Below are 24,642 nucleotides of genomic sequence, written 5' to 3'. Positions count from 1 at the left end.
TATGTAATTTGGGGAAAATAAAATTATGTATGTATATACGTGTGTGTGTGTGTGTGTGTGTGTGGTTTCCCTGGATCACATTTGTTTTAAAAGTGTCACTAAATAACTGATTACAAAGATGTTTGGTGTTCACATTCAAAAACTAGCTTTTTCTTCCACTTAGTAGGGCATCCCAGATAATCAATAACTGTCTCTAAATTCCAGATCACAAGTCTGGCAGGCTTGTTACAGGAAACCTACTAATCTCAAAAAAGGATCTTATATGTAGAACTGGAAGAGATCCTGAAAAGAGGCCCTGAATCCAAGCCTCTGACTTTATACATGAATACACTGTATGTTTGGACTCTATAGTGTTGTGCTGCTGGGTCCTGCTTTTCTGACTGTAAGTTGGAAGCTGTAGATTCCTTGGCTCACAGACTCATCCTCAAGTCCCACCTCCAGTAAACTCTCTGAGTCTTATTTTTCTCATCTGGAAAATGCCATGAATACCCTCATCTATCTCACAGAGTTGTAGTAAATGGAGATATCAGATGAAGGTATGGAAGTATGTAAAATCACTTTTTATAATGGGAAATATTATACAGATATTTGACATTATTTGTTATGATGATGTGATATACGATCAGCAGTGGTAGAAACATTACAGAAGATGTGTGACAATTTGCTTTGCTAAGGACTAGGGGTTGGGGGAGGGGTCTTTGCATTTGACTTACATCTGAAACCTCCTATAAGTATTATCTTCCCTATAAGAATATGAATTCCTTGAGAGCTGGGACTGTCTTGTTTTTCTCTTTGTATACAGAGTGCTTTTCACATAGCAAAAACTTAATAAGGGCTTTTTATTTAACCATTCTCTTGTTCAACTATACAAAATACTTTGCCATTGCTTAATAATAATTATTATTTTTTAACATTCACTTTTTTATTTTGAGTTCCAAATTCTTTCCCTCCCTCTAAACCCTCCCCCACACCATTGAAAAGGCAAGCAATATGATGCCCATTATACATGTGAAGTCATTGCATAATAATTATACTATTTTGTTACTTGAAGTGTTAGTTTTGAAATAATAATCTTTTCAACCAGGCCAAAGAATTTTTAGTAATTGGTTAAGTCATACCAATAAGAAAAAATGTCCATTTTTTTTAAAGCAGCTAGTGGAGAAACATGATTTCTAAATATGTGGCCATAAATTAATCTCCTCCCCCCCACTTAACCAGGTAAAAAATTAAAGCAATATGAACTCTGGACAATTAAGGATTATAATTAAAAACTTGTCCAGAGAAAAGACTCTCAATTGATTTAGCAACATATCCACCCTTTCATTAATGTGGTTCTAAAGAAGGTTTTCAACTTGTTATGCAAGTCCTGTTTTTGGTTGTCACTTTTATTTTCCAAAATATTAAGAGCCCATTTTTTCCTTTCTCTGAGACTAAGTTATACTGTAAATCATCTTTAATGCTTAATTTCATTAGATTCCCTTATCTCTACATAATCTCTACATAATATCTCTACATCTCCCTTTTCTCTAAATGAACTTTCATTTAATTAGGCATTCTTTTTTTTTAATATCATGATTTTGTTTAAAAAAGATGTGTGTGGGGGGGTATTTCCACCCAGTTTTCTGATTGTCCACTTTGTTTGATCCTGAGTATTATCAAGAATGTTGTTTCTTTCCATTTTGATAAATCAACTAGCTGGATATTATTGCTTTCTTACAAGGACTGATTTCCAAGAGCTGCAAATAGCTCAAAAATGCTTAGTTTCATATTTCTTCAAGTATCACTTGTCTTGAACCCTTGAGTAAAATGAAGAAATTTCACATCTGTGGAGCTAAATGCAACTGACACAAGATGGTCTTTCGCTCTTGAATTTTGGGAGAAAACAGGCTTTCACAGACATTAATTATTCTAGTTAGCTAATAGTAACATTATTTAAAAAAACAGTTTGGGTTTTATCTAGTCAGAAACAAAGATGTAAAAGATTTCTTTTTTATGGACATAAAGAAAATAAATTTTTCCTATTTTCTCTTTTATTCAAAAGTTGCGAAAATATCTTTACTTTTTTCAAGATTAAAAAAAAAAAAACTTCCTGTTACTTATAGAGTTGAGATGTTCCATCTAAAAAATGCTTCCTTGGCTATATTCTGTAGGTCTGAAGCCAGTTGGCCCTAAACTAAACCGCATCTCTCAAGCCTTAGACATCTATTGTCCACAGGTTCTCCCTTATTTTTCTTTCCATTTCTAATAAAAATTTCAGAGAGCAGATGATAAATTTGTTCATACTGATATATAAATTGAGCCTAAAAATGTTTCTATTTTGACCCCATTCATCTTAAGTCAAGAGCATAATACTGTAATTAAGGAATGTTGATAATAACTTAAAGTGATAAAACATTTTCAGGTTTGCAACATGCTTTCCCCACATTTTTTAGATGAAGAAACTTAGGCACAGCTAATGAAATGCCCAAGATATCACAGACCAGTATAAGAACTGGGATTAGATTCCTGACCATCACCCACTCACCCCCAACTCCCCACCAACTCTGCCAGGAAGACCTTGATCAAGGGGATCATTCAATAATGTAATTGAAGTCCTTTCCAAATCAGATATTCTTTGCTTCAATGAATCTAAGTTTAATGCTCTTTCCACCATATTATTCTTCCATTTTGACATTATTCTGTCTACTCAGAAAGCTGTTTCTACCAGGCAGCCCAATTGTACTAAGGTAGTAAAAACAACAACAAAAACCCAGAACCTAGATGTGAGCACTTCAAGAGTATGAAGTTTGAAATAGAATTTGGAATGGAAAAAATTTAAATGGAAACTTAAAATAAGAAACAGAAAATAAGCACAAACATCAAAAATTCACTTAGGAAAATGAGATTGAGAGAGACAAAACATATTTATAGTGAAAAAGACAATATTAGTTTTCTTCTATGAAATAAAGGAGAACAGTTTTTAATCTTTTTATTATTCAAGCCTATTTCTTACATGTTATGTTTCCTACATCCTTGGAGTTTTGGAACTGCTCTATCTGGTGATTTAGAGGAGTTACTTATAATTCTCATTTGATTATAATCAATAGCAAAGACAACAACAAAAACCTGAATTGGTTCTACTGTTGCTCAAACACTACTTATCATAACACTTTGATATATCTTAAATATATTCTAGGTTTCCTCACTCTTTTTTGCTATATTTTGACAAGAGGTAGATTTGGTGATAGAGGTGACCATGGGAGAAAGAAGAAAAAAAAAAGTTCTGATAGTGTGGGGAAAGCAGAAGAATAAAGTAGGTGGGATGTGAGGGCAGGCTGAACATGGGTGACTGACTGGAAAAAGCTGTAAAATATTCCATCACAATATCTGAGGCAAAGTTATAAACACTGAAGAACTCATTACTTCTTTTCTTCTCCCAGGCCTTAAAATTGTTCCTCATCTTCACCTTCATCCCATCCTCCATGCTAGCCTGAGGTAGAATTCTAGTAGAATGTAATTCCTTGAAGGCAAGGAATTTTTCATTTTTGTATTAATATCTCATACATCTAGAATTGGACTGGCACATAGATGGTGCATGAATAGTTTTTGTTGAATTGCACATTGATATGAGATAGAAGAACTATAAGGTATGAAAACCCATATGTAACTGACTACTTGAGACCTGGAAGGCTGCCTAAATCAATAACACAGTATGCCTGCAGTTTAAGTTCTTACCCTGACCTGAGCTGGATGTCCAGTAAACTTCAACAGCGGTGTGGCTGTATTTGCTGACCATGAATCTGTTAACTATACTTCAGGGTTACTCCTTGATAACCCAGGAACTCAGTTCTGGTTTTAATTTTGACTTTCTACCTTGGACTTTGTGCCCTAATTTAGTTCCTCTAAATCCTAGTGAATGACCCTTAGTGCTTTGGCCCTAATTCAAATATGTTCCTTTACTGACTTTAAAGTATTTATCTACTAAAGATTCAAGGTTCTAACAACTTCACTCTGTTCTTAATTTTAAAGGTCTTATCAACACTCTTTTTATGTCATTGTTACTCTGAGATAACCTCCCTCTTTCACTAAATCACCCACTTGGGGAGGGTTATCACCCACCCATATATAAGTGCAGTTAAACAAAATAATGAATAATGACTAGAAAAAAAAGTGTTCCACATCTCTAACCACTGAAGTCATAATTGATCACTCCTTTGATCAGAATTCTGAAATCTTTCAATGTTGTCTTCTTTGACATTATTACTGCAGACATTATGTAAGATTTTCACTTATTTCTATGTTGCATCTTACAGTATAATTTTACAATTTCTTACAGTATAATATTACATTATATTCATATACCATGATTTCTTTCTCCCTTTCCTAATTAATGGGAACCATTTAAAAAATATCTTTCTATCCTATATACCATTCTATTGTAGTGAGAAATTATAAGAGTCTCTCAGTAAAGAGAGGGGCAAGTGATGGAGAATATTTGTAACTAATCACTTGTTAGCTAGTTAACCTGAAAATACTACTAGCACATGTAAGTGATTCTCCAACAATATATGGAGAAAGGAAACCGAGAGTCTACTTCCCTCTTTTAATCTAGTATTCATTACAATACACACATATACATAAATATATATGTACCCACATATATATATGTATATATATGATATATATGTACAAATATATTTGGTCTTAAACATGTTTTTTGGTGTGGGGTGTGTGTGTGTGTGTGTGTGTGTGTGTGTGTGTGTAGTCAATATGGCCACCTTTCCAGGAGGATTATTATGGCTTGATGGCAGAATTTTAGTCACTGATGTCCATTAAATCCAGTATACTAAGCTAGGTGAACAGTAAGGCAGCTAGAGTCTCTGTTGTAGGCTTTGTAGGCCAGCAGAGGAAGCTATTAGGTGAAAAAGTGTTCACAAGTGGGAGCTGAGCCTGATGCAGTCCTAATTGTAGTGAAACTGTCAAATTTCTTTCTCCTGTTTTAAGACTTTAGACTTCAAAAATCATTCCTTGTGTGTTCTGAATTGCTATACTTTTAAGCTAACTACTTCTCAAAATGCTGTTTAAAAATTGACATCTTCAACCACATTTCATGCTCAGAATACATCTGAATTTTCAAGGTCTCATTGGTTCTTATGAAAGTGCTACCTAAAAAAACTACAGTTGACAGCCAATCTCTTGAAAAAGATTTGTGCAAAAATTTTGCTCAAAATTACTTTATACCAAGACATTTAAAAGAAAATGTGGATTTCTTTGTGATAGTCTAAAAATAGCCAAAGCCTTCATATTTGATGGAACATGTACATATGTTGTATACACTGCAACGTTTAAACAAATTGCAAAACAGTAGGTTGTTGGCTTCAGTCCACAAAGAAACCAAACTTACCCAACATATCATTGTAGTCATTTTTAAAAATGAGATTAGCTATGATTTTTCATGAAGCTAAACCCTTCACAAAGAATGAGAGTTGTCAACTGAATCCGAGGCATCAAATCATAAAATTCCTGTGTCTCAAAAAACTTTGACAGGTAATAATAACACACAGCAAAAGTAATTACTGTGGACCAATCCTATATATATCTATATATAGGAAAAAATAATACATGAGATAATTCAGGGAATTTGATTTCCACAAATTCCCATTTACTTGTATGGACTGGACAATGTGGCCCTAAAGTCCATCCCTCATGTCATAGCACATCAATCTTATCCTTGAATATATAAAAGTCTTTGAAATCCCCTTCATAGCACCTATACATTGTCCCAGATCTGTTCTACTTGATAGCTCATCCAAAAGAAGCCATGGGCAAGAATGGCCTAATGTCATGGTAGTTTGGCTTGCCACCAACTGATGTGAGATTTTGGTAGTATTATGGAGCATTCTCATTAGGAACTGATCATGTATCTGTGGCTCACTCACACACTTTCCTTTCCTCTTCTAATCTTATTGTCTAAATTTTCACTTTTTCTTGGCATACCAATCAATACATGGACAAAGAAAAGGTGGATAGGTAATTTTAACATAAACCACGCAATTTGGTGATTTAGTAGCATAGCTGGGTAATGAAAGGGACCTTTCTAGTTATTTTCCCCATGTTTTCTCTGGTTCCACTTGACATCAATTATTGGAGGCTGAATGTAGTCTTTCAGTTTTGTTGAGACTATAACATTTTTTAGGAATGGAACACTTCCCAAAGGGGAGTGGCTTAGGGAAAGAAGGTATAACAATGAATTTCAAGATTTGGAAGAGTTCTGAACCCTTTTTGTGTTTATCATGAACCATTCTGGAAATCTTGGGGAAATTAAGAAATTCTTTATAATAGCTGTTCATTCCTTTCCAGGATCCATTCCTGACTCTCTGGACAGTCTCTAAACTATGAGACATAAAAGCTTTCTCACTGTGAAAGTTTACTGCATGTGAAGTGTATTAGAACCAATTCTAACTGGTTCAAAAAAGTTAAATTGAAATTTTCAGTGTGAACATTAACATCTCCAAAAATGGCAAACACTACAAAGCAGGGTTAGATTTTTTGTTCTATTGATTGTCTAGACTTTAAAAAGTGATGGAGAGAATGTGAAAAATGTAAATTATACATAAAAATGTGTCATAGTACATTTTTGGGTCAAAGAGTTGGGGGTAGGACAGCCAGTTGTTAAACATAAACCAGAACTTCTGCCTCCACTTAGACTTCTCACACTGGAAATACTCTCTGAATGAGTATTATTAAATGTTTTGATTGGCTATTTCCTCCCAGAATGTCCATTTAAGGGTAATGTCCAAAACAACCACATCTTTATTCTTTTCCAGGCTCCTTTCCTGATTCTCCAGATATTGTCTACCATGAATCTCCTGGTACCTTTCTTCCTACTACCTTTGCAGATTGCTTTTATGTGTAGCCTTTCCCTCTTTAGAAATTAAGATCCTTGGGGACCAGGGCTGTCTTTCTTTCTGCTTGAATCTGTATTCCCAGCATTTGGCATAATGCTTTAATAAGTGCTTAGTACTTGTTTAATAACAGCAAGTTAGATGTTCCAGCAGATAGAGCACAACGCTTAGAATCAGAAAAAATAATGCTCATGAGTTCAAATCTAGCCTCAGATATGTACTACTTGGATGACCCTGGGCAAGTCATTTTACCCTGTTTGCCTCAGTTCTCCCTCTGGCAATTAATCTGGTAAAGGAAATGACAAACCACTCTAGTATCTCTGCCAAAAAAAAACCCAAATAGTGTAAAAAAAAAAAATTGAACATGCTTGAACAACATTTACAATGACTTTTATAAGAGTAGTAGAACAATGCCTAAACCAAAATGCAAAAACAAAAAAACAAAAAAACAAAAAAACAACCCTGGATTCAGTCCTGATTTTGCCACAAATTCATGATATGATCTTCAGCAATTTTTTTTATGTCAGAGGACTTTCAAGGACCCTTCCAATTCTAAGATTCTATGACTTTTATTCATTGTGATATCCAAAACTAGAGATGATGGAAAATACCTTTCCTTCTGCTCTTTTGGGTGACTAGTCTGTGATTCCATGCCATGGGAAAGAACCTTCTCCTCCTCTCAGAATCCCAAGCATGTGACTCTCTTTTTCCCTTCTTTAATTCAGTTCTGTTTTCCACAGATAATTGCCTTTGCTGTCTACCTCACAAGAGCTAATAATAAATTCCCTCTTGAGGCAAGTATGTCCATGGCCCCAAGGACTGGATCTCATAGAAGCAATGCCAGAAAGGTTTCTTTCCAACTCCAGCCTGCTCAAAGACCCAGCCACTAATCAGAAATCCAAACAGTATTTGCTTGAAAGAAGGTAATACATCAGTACTTTCTGACAAATGATTCTTCTTGGCAATCTTGATTAACCAGATATCATTACATTCAAATCACTATAATACTTCTTCCCATTTTATTAAATTTAAATCTCTATCTAGGGTGCCAGCTATAGTGCTAATTTTGCATTTTCCATCACTAGATCCAATCAGGAATTCCCAAACTCAAGGAGTTAATGAGGTATATAACTAACATATACATTATGAGGGCAAGCAAACTGGGAGAATCAAAATGAATTGCTAAATGCAGGACTGAGCTTCTGAGTTTTCTATTCTATATATAGTGTGTGTGTGTGTGTGTGTGTGTGTGTGTGTATACAACTAAACATTAAATGTTTTCATAAGTTCAATGTTACCCTTCCTTGTCTACCAATGCTACAATGTCTGTTTTTCCATGAATGAAGGAAATGTCTAATGATATCACGATTCCCCAGAATTTCACTTTCTAGCCGTAAGAAAGTATGCTCCCACAAGGAAAGCTTACTTTCCTTTTTTTTTTTTTTTTTTTTTTTTTTTTTTTTTTACTGTAGATTCACTAAGAGAAGAACACTGAGCTAAGAACAACTGAGATTTAGGCAGTAAGCTCTCAGGAGGCCTCAACATTGGCATTTTACTACAAGGCTCAGCAGCAAACAAATAGGAATATAAGGACATCAGAAGCACTGGAAAAACCCAAGACCTGTTTCTTAAGGTAAAATGGAAGCTCAGCTTTTTAGAATTAGATGCTTTTCCAGGTGGTGACAACATCATCTCTGAAGCTAATCACATTGTTAAGCACAAAAATCAATAAAAGAAATGTTTTAGGGATTCCAGTGAATTCCCCCTGATCAAGGCAGTTGAGTGGTTGTCACAATACCAATCCTCACTACATACCCTATATACATCCTAGCCAAATAAAATCTGCTCTCTTGGCAAAAGAGCCTGAGCACCAGAAGGTCTTGGCATTAATCTAAGTTTGGACTTTAAATTACTGTTTTAACCATGGCTAAGTTATTTAAATAATCTGTGAGGCATACCATGGGGAGGTATGGGGAAGAAATTTTAATGTCTCTCACAGAGATGTTGGAAGGATCAGTTGGTTAATATTTGTAAAGTGCTTTACAATACTACTGACAGTATCTCAGTGAAGAAATGAAATTTGGTGGGCATAATTACGAGGCTGTTGCTTATGTCTTTGGAGTAAATGAATATCATTTAACAGTACCTGCTTAGGCTTAACTTTTTTATTTCCTCTGCTAAGAGAGACTAAGAAAGCTGGCAGACATTGCTGATTTTGTATTCAACACCATGTGGCACCCTGTTAAATGTAAACTAGAGAATACATACACACAAACACATATACAATAAAGAAGGATACAGTGAAGTACTCCTATATCTTAGAATGACAAACATCAAGAATGAAGGTACCATGGTGATACTGTCCTCATGGGCTTTCTGAGAGCAAGACACTCTAATTCTCAGCTAACAGCATTTTCTCTGGCTGTCCCTTGTGCCCGGAATGCTTCCCCTTCTCCACTGTGAGTATTGCCCTCCTTGGCTTCTTTTAAGTTGCAACTAAAATTGTCCTTCCCCAGACCCTCTTCCTCCCCCACCCATGTATGATTTATATGTATGTATGTATAATTTTCTCCTATGAGATTATAAACTCCTTGATGTCCCAGATTATCTTTGTCCCCCTTTGTATCCTCTGAGTTTAGCACAAGTAGACTAGGCATTTAATGAAAGTCTACTGATTGATTGATTGAAATGAATCCTTCTTCTCCATCTCATCACCAGAAAACCAAATATAATCTTTTTTAAAATAGTATTTAATTTTCCAAATACATGCAAAGATAGTTTTTAACATTCATTTTTGTAAAACCTTGTGTTCCAAATTTTTGTCCCTCCTCCTCCAACACAGAAAGCAATCTAATATAGGTTAAACTTGAAATTCTAAACATATTTCCATATTTGTCGTGCTGCACAAGAAAAATCAGATCAAAAGGGAAAAACATGAGAAAAAAGTAAACAAACAACAACAACAAAAGTAAAAATACTATGTTTTGATCCACAATCAGTCTCCATAGTTCTCTCTCTGGATGCGGATGACACTTTCCATCACAAGTTTATTGGAATTCAGGCTTATAATCTTAACAACATACTTCTGGGTTGGGTTTTTTTGTTGGTTTGTTTGTTTGTTTGAACCAAATCTATCAGATTTCCAGATTGGAACTCCCAATTCGCTTGCCAAGAAAAAGAGTCAAGTTATTTTGTGGTAATGAAGATCTTTTGGCTTAAATAAGATTTTGTTTTTCATCTCTGGCAAGATACCAAGATCCATCAGATATCCCATTTGTACTACATTTAAAAGCTATAGGGAAATGAGACAAAAAACAATTGTAAAAATATAGGGTCAAAAGAAATGGAATGATTAACTACTCATTTCTAAGAATGATTAAATTTCAAACATCCCAGACAACATGGGTTTTTCCCCTAATAACCCATTCAGTTCAGTTTGAGCCCCCTATTAGATTTAGAGTTAGAAGAGACCTCAGAAGTCACTGAATCTAATTTCACAGATGAGTAAACTGAGGTACCACTGGAGATGGGGATAAGGTATGACTGGGAAATATTGATTTGATTAAGACCAACAAGGTACTAAGTACCAAATCCAGAATTTGAGCCCAAGTCTTAGACTTCAAATCAAACTCTATTTAACTGTCATTCTGCCTTCAAATATAACTATATTCCTCTGAATTAGTACTAACTCACATTCATATCCAATAATTTGTTCATCCCCCATCCAGGAAGTATCTACTTGGTTTCCAGTGTTCTATGATTGCTGCTATGATTATTTTGTTACATAGAGAACCTTGCTGTCTTTGATCTCAGCAGTAGGATCACTGGGTCAAGAACACAGTGACATTTCTTCCATAACAAAAAGATTTGAACTCAGGACTTAGCAAGTCCAGTCATTTAATCAACTAGCAGCCTAGTTGGGGGAAATGTGGTCTTAAGTCACAAAACAGTTAAGTAAGCACATTATTTCACTGGGCAAAGGCAGGAAATCAATGATTTCACACTCAAAAGGACTATGTACCAAGGGAGGAAAATAGCTGTTGCTCGGATTTATAAAAACAAATGATAGCTTTCTGTATTTATTCAAAGAGTAACTGTCTGACTCTTCTATCTCCCTTTGACTGAAGACATTCAGGAATAAGTCACAACTTGTTTTTTCTTGCAACATATTCAGGATTTCTATTAGCATGAATAAGTTTGAAAAGAGGCCAAGCCAGTCCAGCCAGCTATTATTGATACATTCTATTTCATTCAAGTGAGTCACCTCCTTGTATTCAGCTGTATACAATGAGTCTTTCCCTGTCTGTACCATCCCAGAAGCAATAAAATACTGTATCACTGATGCTACTGATACTACTACTAAACAATCAGAAATTTCAATATGCTTCCTTAGCTTCTACCCTAAAAAAATCATGACTTTCATGACTTTGAATTGAACATTTTCCCCCAAATAAAATGTCTCCTCCCCCACAAACAGGAGTGGGGGGAAAAGAGAGCTAAACAGATTTATTTATTAAGAAGGAAATAGAAAAAGGCATCAATCCATGGTTGGTTAGTCAATACAAGTAAAAACCTCGTTGGTCTTCCTACCTAAATTTTCTCTGTTCTTCTGACACTGATATCAAAATGATATCCCTGACACAGAGACTTTATTCAATAAACCCCACTGTCCTCTTATAACCTCTAAGATCAAATACAAACTTTTCATTGGATATTTTAAAGCCATTTGCAATTTGGATCTAACTTACTTTCCCAGCTTTATTCCACATTCTGTGGTTCAGTCAGATAGGACTTCTTGTGGTTCCTTACATATAACTTTCCCTCTTTCATCTCTGTGCCCTTGCTAAGGCTGCCCCTGATCCCTAGAATGCACACCCTCATATTTTTGCCTCTCAGATTTCTTCTGGTCTACTTCAATTCTGCTTTGCTCATAGAGCACAGCACCTTCTCTGATGAGGGCAGGTCATCCTAGGTGGTCTCTGGAGTCATACAATCAATTCTAAAGTTCTAAGTTAAGAACTTAAGAGCCACCTAATTAGTGAAGCTTCTTCAGCATAAGCCTAAAGTGCCTAAACACTTGGTCCTTTTCCTCAGGTGCCCCACCTCTTCCTTCAACAAGCTCTATCAATCTCTTAAGTCATACTCACCAGGTCTGTTGCTAATTGGCAATAAAACACACAGGCCTTCTCCTCCATTTCAGATTTGGAGAGGGGCTGTTATTACAGCAATAATTCCCTCCCTCATGAACGCCACTAAAGCTAATATTAGAGATTTTTTCACTGCACAGTATTCATCTCTAACTCCCTTTCCTCAGAAGGCCCAATTTGTCTTTTGAGCACAAAGTCTTATATGCAACTCTCTCAGAAGACACAATTTGCTATAATAATTTGAAGCTACAGATGGAATTTATTATGATTAGAGAACTAGGGATTTATGTAATGTGAAAACAGGGTCTCTCAAATCATTCTTTACCTCTAGGGAAACTCTTGAGTTTTAAATTAAGAACAAAATAGTTTTTCTCCATTTTACTGTCATCCGTCTATTTTCTATTTCATGAAATCCCTGTTCCATCCAACATTTTTATCAATGACTTTTATATAGGCAAAAAAAAAAATCAGTAATAGATATTTCTCACTGAATAAGCTAGAAGAGGTTGATACCCCTAGCTAAGAAGATAAGGCCCTGTAGTTGGATTTAAAATATCAACTCTCTAGATACAGAGTAATAAGTCATAGCCAAAAATAAATTTTAAAAAATCATGTGACTATTTAAAAATAATCTGGGAGTTTTAGCTGAATGAGAGCAATATGGAATAGTCAGTCAACAAGTATTTATCCAGAGCCTACTGTGTGCCAATAATTATGCTGAGCCTTGGGGATAAAAGATATGACATAGCAACCAAAAGAACTAATGCAATCTGAGGCTGCATGAATAGTAGCAAAATGTGTAGAGAGAAAGACCATGTTCCATTGCATTCTACTCTGGGTATGGATATCTGGAAATATGTCCAAACTGGGAGCCACATACAAAAAACTGTAGAATTTGAAGGTGAAGGTGCCCTGGAAAGTATAGAGGTTAAAAATTAGGAGTAGTAAAAAGAATTATAGACTTACACCTTGGAAAAATAAAAAGACTGAGAAAGAATATTACAGCAATCTTCAATAATTAAAACTTCATTATGTGGAAGAGAGGCTAAAGTTAGTTTTGCTTAACTATCTTTGCTAACTTATCTGGATTTGGAAAAATAAAATACTATTGAGAAGAAAAAAGAAGTTAGAGGCTGGCATATTTAAGGTTCAGATAAAGAAAAAACTTTCTAGCAATGATAGCTATCTAAAAATGGAATTGGTTGCTTCAGGGACTCCAGTGAGATTTTTTGAACTAGAGGTACTTATGGGGAGATAGACTGTCCACTTGTAAGGGACCTGTATAAGTGAAATTCGTACTTTGGGTATTTGCTGGAGCAGATGCTTTTCTGGAGTAGAAATTTGGATTTCAGTCCTGCCTCCAGCACTTAATAACCGTGTGAATATTTGCAAGTCTCTTAACTCATTTGACTCTCACTTTTTTCATTTGTAAAGATGGAAATATTAATAATTACACCATCTACTTCATAATGTCATTGTAAGAAAGTGATTTGTAAAGGGCTACTTTCATTTTTTAGGATCTTTTAAAATCCTCTTTAATTTTTATGTTCAGATTCTAATTCATACTCTAAAGATGCCACCAACATTACAGTTTCTGTAATACCAAATTCTGTTTCTTTACAAAAATTTACTTTATTCCACATTCATAAGAGCCATGCTCTTAAAAATATGACCCTAAACTACAACTTGCTTTTTTCCCATGAACATGCCAAAGAAGCATTAAAGAAATCTAAGCAGTACTCAAGCCAAAAGGATAGAAAGTTTTGCAAATGATCCCAGTGTAATTCATCTCCTTGATGTGTTTTCCATACAAAGCAATGGTGATCATCAGCCCAAAGCAATGGGACTTTCCCTCCAACATAGTGAAATGCCAAAAGAACTACCAACAGCTTTAGGATATACTCCAAGCACAGTTACACTAAATTTCCTAGATTCAACCTGAGTTTAAAAAACAAAGTCACCACTACTTTCTAGGAATGACCCTGTCCCTTTGGTTCTGTGCACCCTCACACTCAGACTTCTTTTGGCCATAGTATTGGGTGACAAGAACGAAGATGAGGCTGAATGGTCAGTCCTTAGAGCATGTATGTCTCAGTGGAAACTCAAATCCGAAGCAAACCTCTCTCTCAGCAGCATTTTCCTCTTTTCTTTTCTGTTCTTTTCTGTCCGTTTCTTTCCCTTTCTTTTCAGCAAGCATATTTCAATATTTTAGTCATTGGCTGATAAGATGTTTAGGACATTCAAAATCCCCCTCACACAAAGAGGTGTATCTGCCAACAGAGCTCAACTCTGAGCCTAAATCCTTTCAGCTCTTAACTTGCAAAGATATTTTAAATATCAACCAACATGTTTATCTTCATTAAACAGTGAACTTCCTTTCAAACAAAATCTAACAGGACAGAGATTACTGTTTAATGCTAATGGAAAGTGATCAAAAGACCCAGGATCCTTTGGCTAGCATACACTGAAGCCTTTTTCCTGCTTTATTTTCCGTGAAAAGTACATCAAAAGATTATACATATCAATGGAGATTTGGATTTTTTTTTAAGTCTCTAGTACTACTGGGAAACTGCACTTGAAACCACAGCAAATGAGGAACAAAGCATTAAACATCAACCTCCACCTTCTTCCTACAACACTGTATAAGGCCTATAAATAGACTGGCCTCTGGTTTAAATACACATGTCTTCCAAAAAGAGATAGCATCTTCTCCTCTTGAGCCACTGCAAATAAAGCCCTTATAAATTAATCTCATAAAGCCTGGTGATTTCATTGAGATATTAAAGGGCAAGTTTCATAGGAGCTCAGTCAGAAATACAAAGCTTCCTTCCCCTTTGCTCAGAGAGGAAGTCTGTGGAAAGAGCGCAAGGCTTTGGACAAGGAAAAGCATTTCAATAAGTGCTTGGGCCATCTCCTTTCCCCACCTCTCCTACCTTATCTATGGTGTTTCCCTAATGTCCTCGCTAGAAGGAATGAGGAGGTGGTAGTATCTCCTACTCTTCCAAAAACAAAAAAGCAGAAAAGGGAAAATGGATGGTTAGATAGAGAGTCCCTTTTGCTCAAAGTGTACTCATTTTAGCTCCATAACCCTGTAAAAAACTTTCCTGGAAGAAAAAGAATGAGAGTGATATTTGAGACTATAGGCACTCCCCAATCAAGAGAAACCCAGTAACTTTAGATTCCTTGTTCTGGATGCAAGCTACAAATGATTGTTGCTTTTCTCATTATCATTTCTCTTGCCATCATAGTCAGGCTTATATAAAAATTGACATAGCAGTTGTAAATGAAAATATGAAAATAATAAGTTTTTTTGCTTCCTTCTCCTCCCCTTAATCCATTGGCTTTTCTTGGTCTAACTAGAAAGCAATGTGTAGTAGTCTCAGAAAGAAAGAAAAAGTGTCACTGGCATTCAACTTCCCTAGCTCAATTTCAAGAATAATAGGCAGAGATTCCTCCCTTAGCAACCTAAGGATATGTGTTCCTATAGGCTTTTCCAGTATCTTTACCATGAAAACCTTAAATGGAGTTAAAAAGATAGTTACAACTAATCAAAAACAATAGTTATTTCATATGATATGAAATTATATAAGTTCATTAGAACGATTCAGAACAGTTTATGAGGTCCAAGGGAGAGAATTTGTTCCTAATAGGAGGGTCAAGGACTTAGAAACTAGTCTGCTTTTCAGATATGAAAATAGAAAAGGCATTCACCTTCAACAAGACACATTATACATAAAAATAAGAAAAAATAATACATGATACACATAATATATAATACACATACAATAATACATAGTAAGGAAGAAAATGTACTTAGGAAAATGAATCCACCAAAAACAATTACTTGATGCATTTATAAAGGCCAAAAAAAAGTTATTTGTGCATAATTTCCTTTTATTCTATATTTTTCTATTATTCTGAATTATCAAGAGTTAAGTGGAAGGTCTAAGCAGAAGCTGGGTGATTTATTATGTCCATAGCTTAGTATAATATGTATTCGGTAAATATGTTTGCTGGATAAGGCCAGCTTTTCTTACCTTTATCTAAACAAGAATCCTGTCAGCAGCATGAGGAAGGGTCATTCTGCATTCACATGAATATATCCAGAGGTGGGAACTTGTTAGATTTGCTTCTGAGGCAACACATTCTACTTTGGGAGAACTCTTCAACTGTTAAGAAGGCATTTTCTCCCTTGCCTCTAATTTTAAGCTGAAATATGCACCTGTCCAATAGATACTCAAGCTCCCAATTCTATCTATTCTAGCCAGTGAGCATAAGCCTATGCCCTCCTACACAAGAGAGTCCTTTTTAAGCACTTGAAAATAACAGTTATCCAAATGAATTCATAGCAGGCACTTAATAAATTTATTGCCCTTTTCCTTAATGTCCTTGACTTGCAGCCTCATTTATTTTAGGCCCAACTTATTTTTCCCTCAGACCCAGGATTCTGGAGTCACTCTGTTGGTAATGGTTGACATAAATAACTCCCTCAACCTTCCAAAAGAGCCAGCTTTATGTGGATAGACATCTGGACCTGGAATCAGAAGACCTAGGTTCAAGATTGGTCTCAGATATTTATTAGCAGTGTGATCTCGGCTGTCACTTAATATATAAAATATTTTTTAAACTTCAGGTTCCTCATCTGTAAAAGAGGGATAATAAGTTAATCTATTTCCTGGGGTTGTTGTAAAGGATCAAACAAAATAATATTTGTATATCTCTTAGCACATGTCTGGTACATAGTAGGTGCTATATAAAATGCTAAATATTATTAATGTTATTGTTAAAAACATAACATCGAAATAAGCTTCCTATGCTGACTGGGATTGTTGTTTTAGTAATAGATATAGAAAGAGGGAGAAAGAAGAATAATTTTGAAAAATAGAAAGCTTCACTGATTAAAATTTAAGAAGTCAATGAGAAAACAATGAATTCCAAAAACCTATTTGAAGTTCTCTGACTATAAAATTATATACTCCCAAAGTTCAGGATATGAAGACATGCTGATTAATCCATTACAGAGATTGTTGAAATAGCATTTAAAAAACAACAACAACAACATTTTATTTTCCCCCAGTTACATGTAACAATAATTTTAACATTTAAAAAAAAATCCAGATTCTATTCCTCCCTTCCTCAAATTACCTCCTTTAGCTGGTAAGCAATCTGATACAGGTTTTATATATATATATGTGTGTGTATGTGTGTGTGTGTGTGTGTATGTGTGCATGTATGTAGTGAAGTAAAAACATGAAATTGTATTTAAATAATTACAAGTCTAAGAAGGAGATTGGCCAATGGGATCAATTCTTAGGAGTATGCACAAATGTTTTGCTGATTTAAATACCAGGTGAAATTCCATACACAGGTATACTCTTCTATAAGCTTCTCACAGGAAAAAGAGGAGCACTTTGATTGGCTACTAAGCAGAAACTGACTATGCTTAATACAAGCCACTAACTGGATGATTTGGTTCAAAGTGATTGGTGTTCAAAGAGACAAAGGGATGCTATAAGACTTGTGGCAGGGAGAGAAGTCTCAGGTCTTCATTTGTCCACCTATATGCTATTGCCATGTGGTCTGATGAACACATAGCCTTGCTTCTGTTTCTCATTCTATAGTGTTTTTCTTTCCTGCTTTTAGGTGACAGAGTTTTGGATAGAGAAGATATTAGGCTACAACACTGTGAGATTTGAAAAGTTGGAAGATGCTGCTTTCTGGACCAACTTTCTCTAACAGCTATAACACATTTGGATGTGAACTTGGAGGAGGAGAAAGCTTCTAGTAACTGCTTTAAGTCTGAATTCACTATCTCCAAAAATTAAGATGTTATAAGAAAGAGTGGCTCCTTAGGTATATAAGGGAATGGTTTGTCCTTCCAGTTCTTGCTATATTTTCTAAATAGAAATCCCTTTGTAAAAGCAAACTGTTATTAATTGTTTAAATGAAACTAAGGCATTAATCATTGAACAATGTCTATGATATGAAATAACTATAATGCTAAGTTAATATTGGGAAGAAGATACTAGAATGATAAGCTGACAATAGTAGATAAAGGTACCTTTAGTCCCTCAGTGATAGTCTAAGAAGCCTAAAGGGGTGATGTAGCCCATCTCATTCTGAAGAACTAAGTCCAGATTCTTGCTATATCAACATGATCAAAATGAAACATATACAAATCAACAAATTCATACAAAGGAATAATTGTATCAATTTTTTGGCTTTGATGCATTTAATAATCCAAGGAGTTTTTCAAAATAGCTAAAATGCCATTACTTATACTTTTTAATCCATCTAGCATATTATTCATCACTGGATAGTATTAATTAAAGGGACCATGCCCTAAAGAATCCTATCTACAACATAAAGGTGAAGTATTTATCTGAGCTTCTGGGCACAAATTACTTAAGAAATTGGTCCAGTTCATTAATTTATAAGGTACTACAGAATGATATCTGAAATTTATTCTTTCCTCCCCCCCAAAAAAAAATTAAAGTATTTCCACAAATATTGCCATTTTATCATGAAAAAGTTCCTGTGAGATGGGAAAATGAGATATCAATATAATTAGCATCATAACATGAGCAAACATATATGAACACCTTCTTGAGTCTAATTAATGCCTATTGCTAAGGACCTCAGCTACAAAGAGATGGAAGGCAAATCCTCTGTCCTCAACAGATTGACATGTCCTAGAAGTAACACTTTATTTAAATGGCATGCCTCCCCAAGAAGAGAGTTAGGGAAGTATACCATAGCAGTAATGAACAAAATATACAAAAATATAAGATATCAATGAAGGGTGCAAGCAATAAATATTCGAGGAGTTCAGAGAAGGTAGAGTTCACTGAGGACTACAGCAGCCAAGAAAGGCTTTACTTACAAATGAAGAAAAACGAAAGAGCAGTGTTTCTAAAATTTGCCTGAATTCATATGACTAGTTGCAAGTCAAAAATGAAATTAGAACATGATGGATCTCCTTTGCATATCATGATGTGTGTACATATGATGTGCACAGACATATAATAAAATGTCTATGTATACACCTACTACATGCACATGCACATGTCCACATGAGTACTTTTGCATATATGTACATGTGTGTACATATATAATCATATTATATCAAAGTTCCATTGATGCCTTTCATGTTTTTTATCAGAATAATTCCCCCAATATACTTTCATCCATAAGCACTTTCCTTTGTAAGAGAAAAAAATTTGTGAAATCAACCAATGCAATAATCACATCTAATAGTATTATTCAGTATTCTATACCCAAAGTCACTCATCTTCCCCTTAAACGGAGTTCAATTCTCCAGAGCCAAAACGGCATAACTAGATCATAGCTCCTAAACTGCAAAGGATGTAGAGATCATCTATTCTAGTCCCTTAATTTTTTAGTTAAGGAAACTGAGGTCCAGGAAAATCAAAGAATCTAAGATTATACAAATGTCAGAGGTACAGAGTTCAGCTTAATTTTCATATTCCTTTCATTCATGTTGTTGCAATAATTGAATATTTTTTCCCTGGTTCTGCTTACTTCACTCTGCATTGATTCATACCAATCACTTAGAGTTTCTTTGGATTCTCCAAATCTGACCTTCCTTAGAACACAACAGTATTCTGTTATATTCAGATACTATAATTTGTTCAGCTATTACTTATTCCATGCAAACAAGTTTTTTTTTTCCTACTACAAATAGTACTTGTTCTGCATATCTTGATATATATGGGAACATTCTCACTGTCCTTGACCTTCTTGGTGTATATACCTAGCAATGGGATATCTGAGTCACAGGATAAAAACAGCTTAGGGACTTCTCTTACATAATTTCAAACTCTTCCAGAATGGTTGGACTAATCCACAATTCTACCAACAATAGCTTAGCTTAAAAGTGCACAAAAATTTATGGGATACCTTGATCCCATGATCCCATGATATTCTCTCTTTTCTACCTCTCAGTAGCGAGAAGCAGTGTAGTATTGTAAAGAAAACACAGGATTTAAAGTCAAATGACTTGAAAAGTTTAGGTTCATATAATTAAGAATCAGAAGCCAGATCACCCAGAAGGAGCCTTGTCTGGAGTCTGAATCTTGCTTCTGTTCTTTACTAGCTATGTGACCTTAAACTAATCACTTAATCTCTTTGAGTTTCAATTTTTTTTCATCTCATGGATGATATCTGCATTGCTAGATTCATGTCACACTGAAGTCAAAAACCTAGGCAATCTTAGGCTGCACTAAAAAGACAGTGTCCAGAATGAGGGAAGTGTTAGTCCTATTGTTCCATGCTAGAAAGGATCAGTTGGGGTCAACACCTTTTTGGGAAGAAAACTGGCAAACAAGCCAATGCAGAGAATGGGAATGATCAGAGGATTAGAGACCTTGCCATAAAAAATCAGTCAGTTATCTAGCATAACATACCTACTATGTGTCAGGTTGCCAAGTTGAGACAGCTGGATGGATCAGTGGATAGAGCACTGGGCTAAGTCAGGAAGAACAGGGTTTAAATCTGGTCTCAGATTTCTAGCTATGAAACTCTAGGCAATTCACTTAATCCACTGGAGAAGGAAACTGCAAGGCACTCCAGTATCTTTGGCAAGAAAACTCCATGGACAACATTGATGTGCTATGGCCCACAGGGTCATAAATAGTTGGACAAGATTGTATGAATGAACAGCAAATATGTCAGGCACTTTCCTGAGCCCTGGAAACAGAAAGAAAGGCAGAAAATCCAAAACAAACCAAAACAACAATAAAAAACCATATCCTGCTTTCAAGGAGCTCAAAGACTAATGGAAGAGATAACATACAAATGCACAAATGAACAAATAACATATGTACAAAATAATATATTGAGAGCAATCTCAGAGGGAAGCATGAATTGAGGACAAAAAAAGGCTTCTTGTAGAAAGTGGGACCTTAGCTGACACTTGAAAGAAGCCAGAGGAGCCAGGAGAAGGAATGAGTAGAGAGAGAGTTCCAAGCATGGGGCTCAGCCAGTGAAAAGAAAGTCTCTAAGCAGGTAGACAGAAGAGTAGCCAGACTCACTGGATCTTACAGTATACAAAGGGGAGTAAAACAAGAAAGGTAGGAAGGCACTAGGTGATAAAAGGCTTTGGGAAAAAAAAAATCAGTTGAAGGAACTGCGGATGTTAAGACTGGAGCAGAGGTTTTTAGAGGAGAAACAATACCTGAATTTCACAGGATCTAAGGGTTTGTCATGAAAAAAGATTAAGATGTTTTTTTCTTCTAATTCCAAAGGGCAGATCCTAGATGAGTTGCTAAGAATTAAATTGTAGCTCAAAAGAAATAAGAGAAATGATTGTTAATAACCAATGATTTGGAGAGATTCCGAATTCCTCCTTTTTCTATAATTCTCATTTCAAAGATCAGTCTCTTAAAGGACATTACTGATAATGAGATTGGATTAACTGTCTTGTTTATATATTGGACTAACTGCCATCTAGGGGAAGGGGTGGAGGGAAGGAGGGGAAAAGTTTGGTACAGAAGGTTTTGCAAGGGTCTTACCCATGCATATGTTTTATAAATAAAAAACAAAAAATTAAATAATTAAAAAAAAAAAACAACCTGTTTTGTTTAGATTATACCTAGGTTTGGATGAGGATGGATTCTTTGAATAGACTTTCCAAGTTTGGTGTTAACTTAGAAGTAAATGATGTAATCGAAGTTCATTAGAATAGATCTAGCCCCTCATTATAACATTCATTCTCTTAATAATTGTTAAACCAATCACAGTTGATTGGCACTCTCAAAAACACCCCTCTTTCAAGGGCATATAAGCTGTGAGCCTGCTGCCATGATTATCTTTGGTATTCAAGAGTATCACTAACCTTTTATTAAAATACTAGCAACAATAGTAAGATGACTAATCACTCAGAAATTATGTTTCTCTAACTTTTTAAATGTCAAAGAATGAAACACTAATTGTCTAACAATGGAGTGGACTTCTCAAGAGCTAACAGATTTACCATTATTCATCCTCAGGCTGGATGACAAGTTATGGGAGAGATTTAAGAGAGAATTGCCTTTTAGATAGTAGATCTACTATAGGGCTTTTGGGATCTTTTCCAACTCTGTGAATCCCAGAATCACATGGGATGAATCCCATGATTCTGGGATTCCATCTTCTCTGCTTACTGTGAGGATCAGGTGAGAAAATGTATATGAAAATGAACCACAAAATAATAAAGAACTTTTCAAATAGTGAGTTCTTTGAGGGAGGTGCTGAGTTTTCAATTTGGCTGAATTTAACATTTATTATGCATCTATTACATGGAAGATATTGTGGTTGGTAGGTAGGTGCTATGACTATAACAGTCTTTGACCTCAAGGAAGTCCTTGACTTTTTAATAGGGGAATATAAGAAATACATAGCTAAGTAAAGTACAAGGTAATTAGAGGAAGGAGAAAGCACTAATGATTAGGAGCCTGTTCTCTCCTTCCTCCAATGACATCCAAAAAAGTGCTAAACACCAGTTGGTGCTCCAAAAGTGTAGACTGAATGAGATACTCGAATGAATGATTGTGTTTTAGTATTTACCTCCTCCAGAATTTATCTGGTTCCCTTTCACTTTAAAAACAACAGTCAGCATTCCATCCAGGGGCGGCTGACCATGAAGCAAAGGGAAAGCATTTCCCACTGTGCTGTTCTCGCTGAGCTGCCTTGCCCCAGTGATGACTGAGAGCACATCCTGTCCATCTGCTGACTGTATTATCACAGCCTGACTTTGCCAGTCCTAGCTCATTCAAAGAAGGGAAGTATTTATTGTAGACACCGCCTTTTCCTTACTCTATCCCAAGCCAAACAACTTAAGAAGGTTCACACAGCTCTAGAAAAGGTAGGCTGTCACAGGCTAATGTTAAGAACAATGTATTTTAAATTCTTAATTTGTACAGAAATCTGTTAAAAGCTACTGTGAATAGGAATGATGGAGAGAAGAGTAAAGAAGGGTACCAAGGAAGTCAAGGAGTTTTAAAGTGGAAAATTATTTACTACCTATGTGATCCTGGGTGAATCTTTTCACCCTGTTTGCCTCAATTTCCTCATCTGTAAAATGAGCTGAAGAAGGAAATGGTATCTTTGCCTAGAAAACCAAATGAAGTCAAAACGAGTTGGACATGACTGAACAACAAGAACATTATGTCAAACATATAACAGGATGCTATGCAAGGCAGAGAATAGGCTTGGGACTCTGAAAATCCATGATCAGAGGATTAAATGATTATAAATTTGGAGCTTAAAGGTACCACATTTATATTACCCACCAGCTAGGAAGCACAACTGGGTAGAATTCTGGCCTTAGGCAAAAAGTTGAAATCTGGCCTTAAACATATATTAATTTTGTGACCCTTACCTTAACCTTAGTTTCCCCAATAGTAAAAAGATAGTATCTACCTGGCAGGATGGCTGTGAAGATTTAATGAGATATCTGTAAGGCTTTTAACACAATCCCTGGCACATGGTGATTTCTTAATCCTTATTCCCTTCCTTTCTTTTTTTTTGCCTGTCCCTCCCACATGACCTTAGGCAAGTTACTTTACCCCTCCAGGCCTCAGTTTTCATATTTGTAAATCAATGGCATTGGATTAGATGGATGTATACAGTTCTTTAGCTCACAAGGTGACTCAAAGGATAGTGTTAAACCTGGTCTCAGGAAAACTCATCTATTTAGTTCAAATCCAGCCTCAGACACTCATGAGTTCAAACCCAGCCTCAGACACTTATTAGGGTCACCCTGGATAGGTCACTTATCCCTGCTTGCCTCAGTTTCCTCATCTGTAAAATGAGCTAGAGAAATTTCTTTCCATTTCTGGAAAACAATTCCAATAATATTTTTGCCAAGAAAACCCCAGAACTGGGTCAGGAGAAAATGGATATGACTGAACAACAACATATGGTTCTTTCCAATTCTAACAATTTAAATAGCTTTTTAGTAGTTCTTACAGAGATTATACATACAGATTAAAGATTTAGGGCCTGAAGGCATCTTACAGATCATCAAATCTAAGATTCCTCATTTTACAAATGAAGCCACTGACACCCACAGTTATTTATACGTGGTTACAAAAGTAATATGTGTCCAAGGAAGGATTTAATCCCACATCTTCTGAATACAGAATCCACTATACCATAAAGCAGTGTGAAGAAGAAGAAGAAGAAGAGAGACAAAAAAAAAATGAGCAATGACAGAAAAAAAAAAAAAGATAGCACTGGTAATAGACCTTAGATTTTTTTTTCCCCAGAGTGATATCAACTGTTTATAGACTAGGCTTAGCTGATAATCTAGGCATCTGAAGTACATGTTATTAAATCGTTGTCCAAAACACCCAGCAGGAATTGCTGAAACTAGCTGAGCTTCATGCTGGTCCTAAGAAAATATCACCATCTCTCTTAGAATCCAGCCCAACATTCAATTATCAAATGGCACTCAATGCCATATGTTTTATGAACTGTGTACACATGTGGTACATATGTATGTTGTATCCATGATTGAAATCATGGTTTCTGAGTTCTTTCTAAAGATAACAAGCATGTGCCTTCTGTTATCACTAATTTGGATCCAGAAATTGACTTGGACTTTTTTT

The 24,642-nt window shown here is 35.5% G+C and overlaps 1 protein-coding gene across 5 annotated transcripts in view; it reads right to left on the bottom strand.

The window, feature by feature from the left end:
• The window catches only part of ATXN1 (ataxin 1), a 508,201-nt gene that overhangs the window by 205,445 nt on the left and 278,114 nt on the right, over positions 1-24,642 (bottom strand). The window lies entirely within an intron of this gene.

The sequence above is a fragment of the Sarcophilus harrisii genome, chromosome 1 (genome assembly GCF_902635505.1).
Source record: "Sarcophilus harrisii chromosome 1, mSarHar1.11, whole genome shotgun sequence".
In the NCBI taxonomy this organism is placed as follows: domain Eukaryota; kingdom Metazoa; phylum Chordata; class Mammalia; order Dasyuromorphia; family Dasyuridae; genus Sarcophilus; species Sarcophilus harrisii.
The sequence above is the reverse complement of the archived record's forward strand: the minus strand, read 5'-3'. Positions and strand labels throughout refer to the sequence as shown.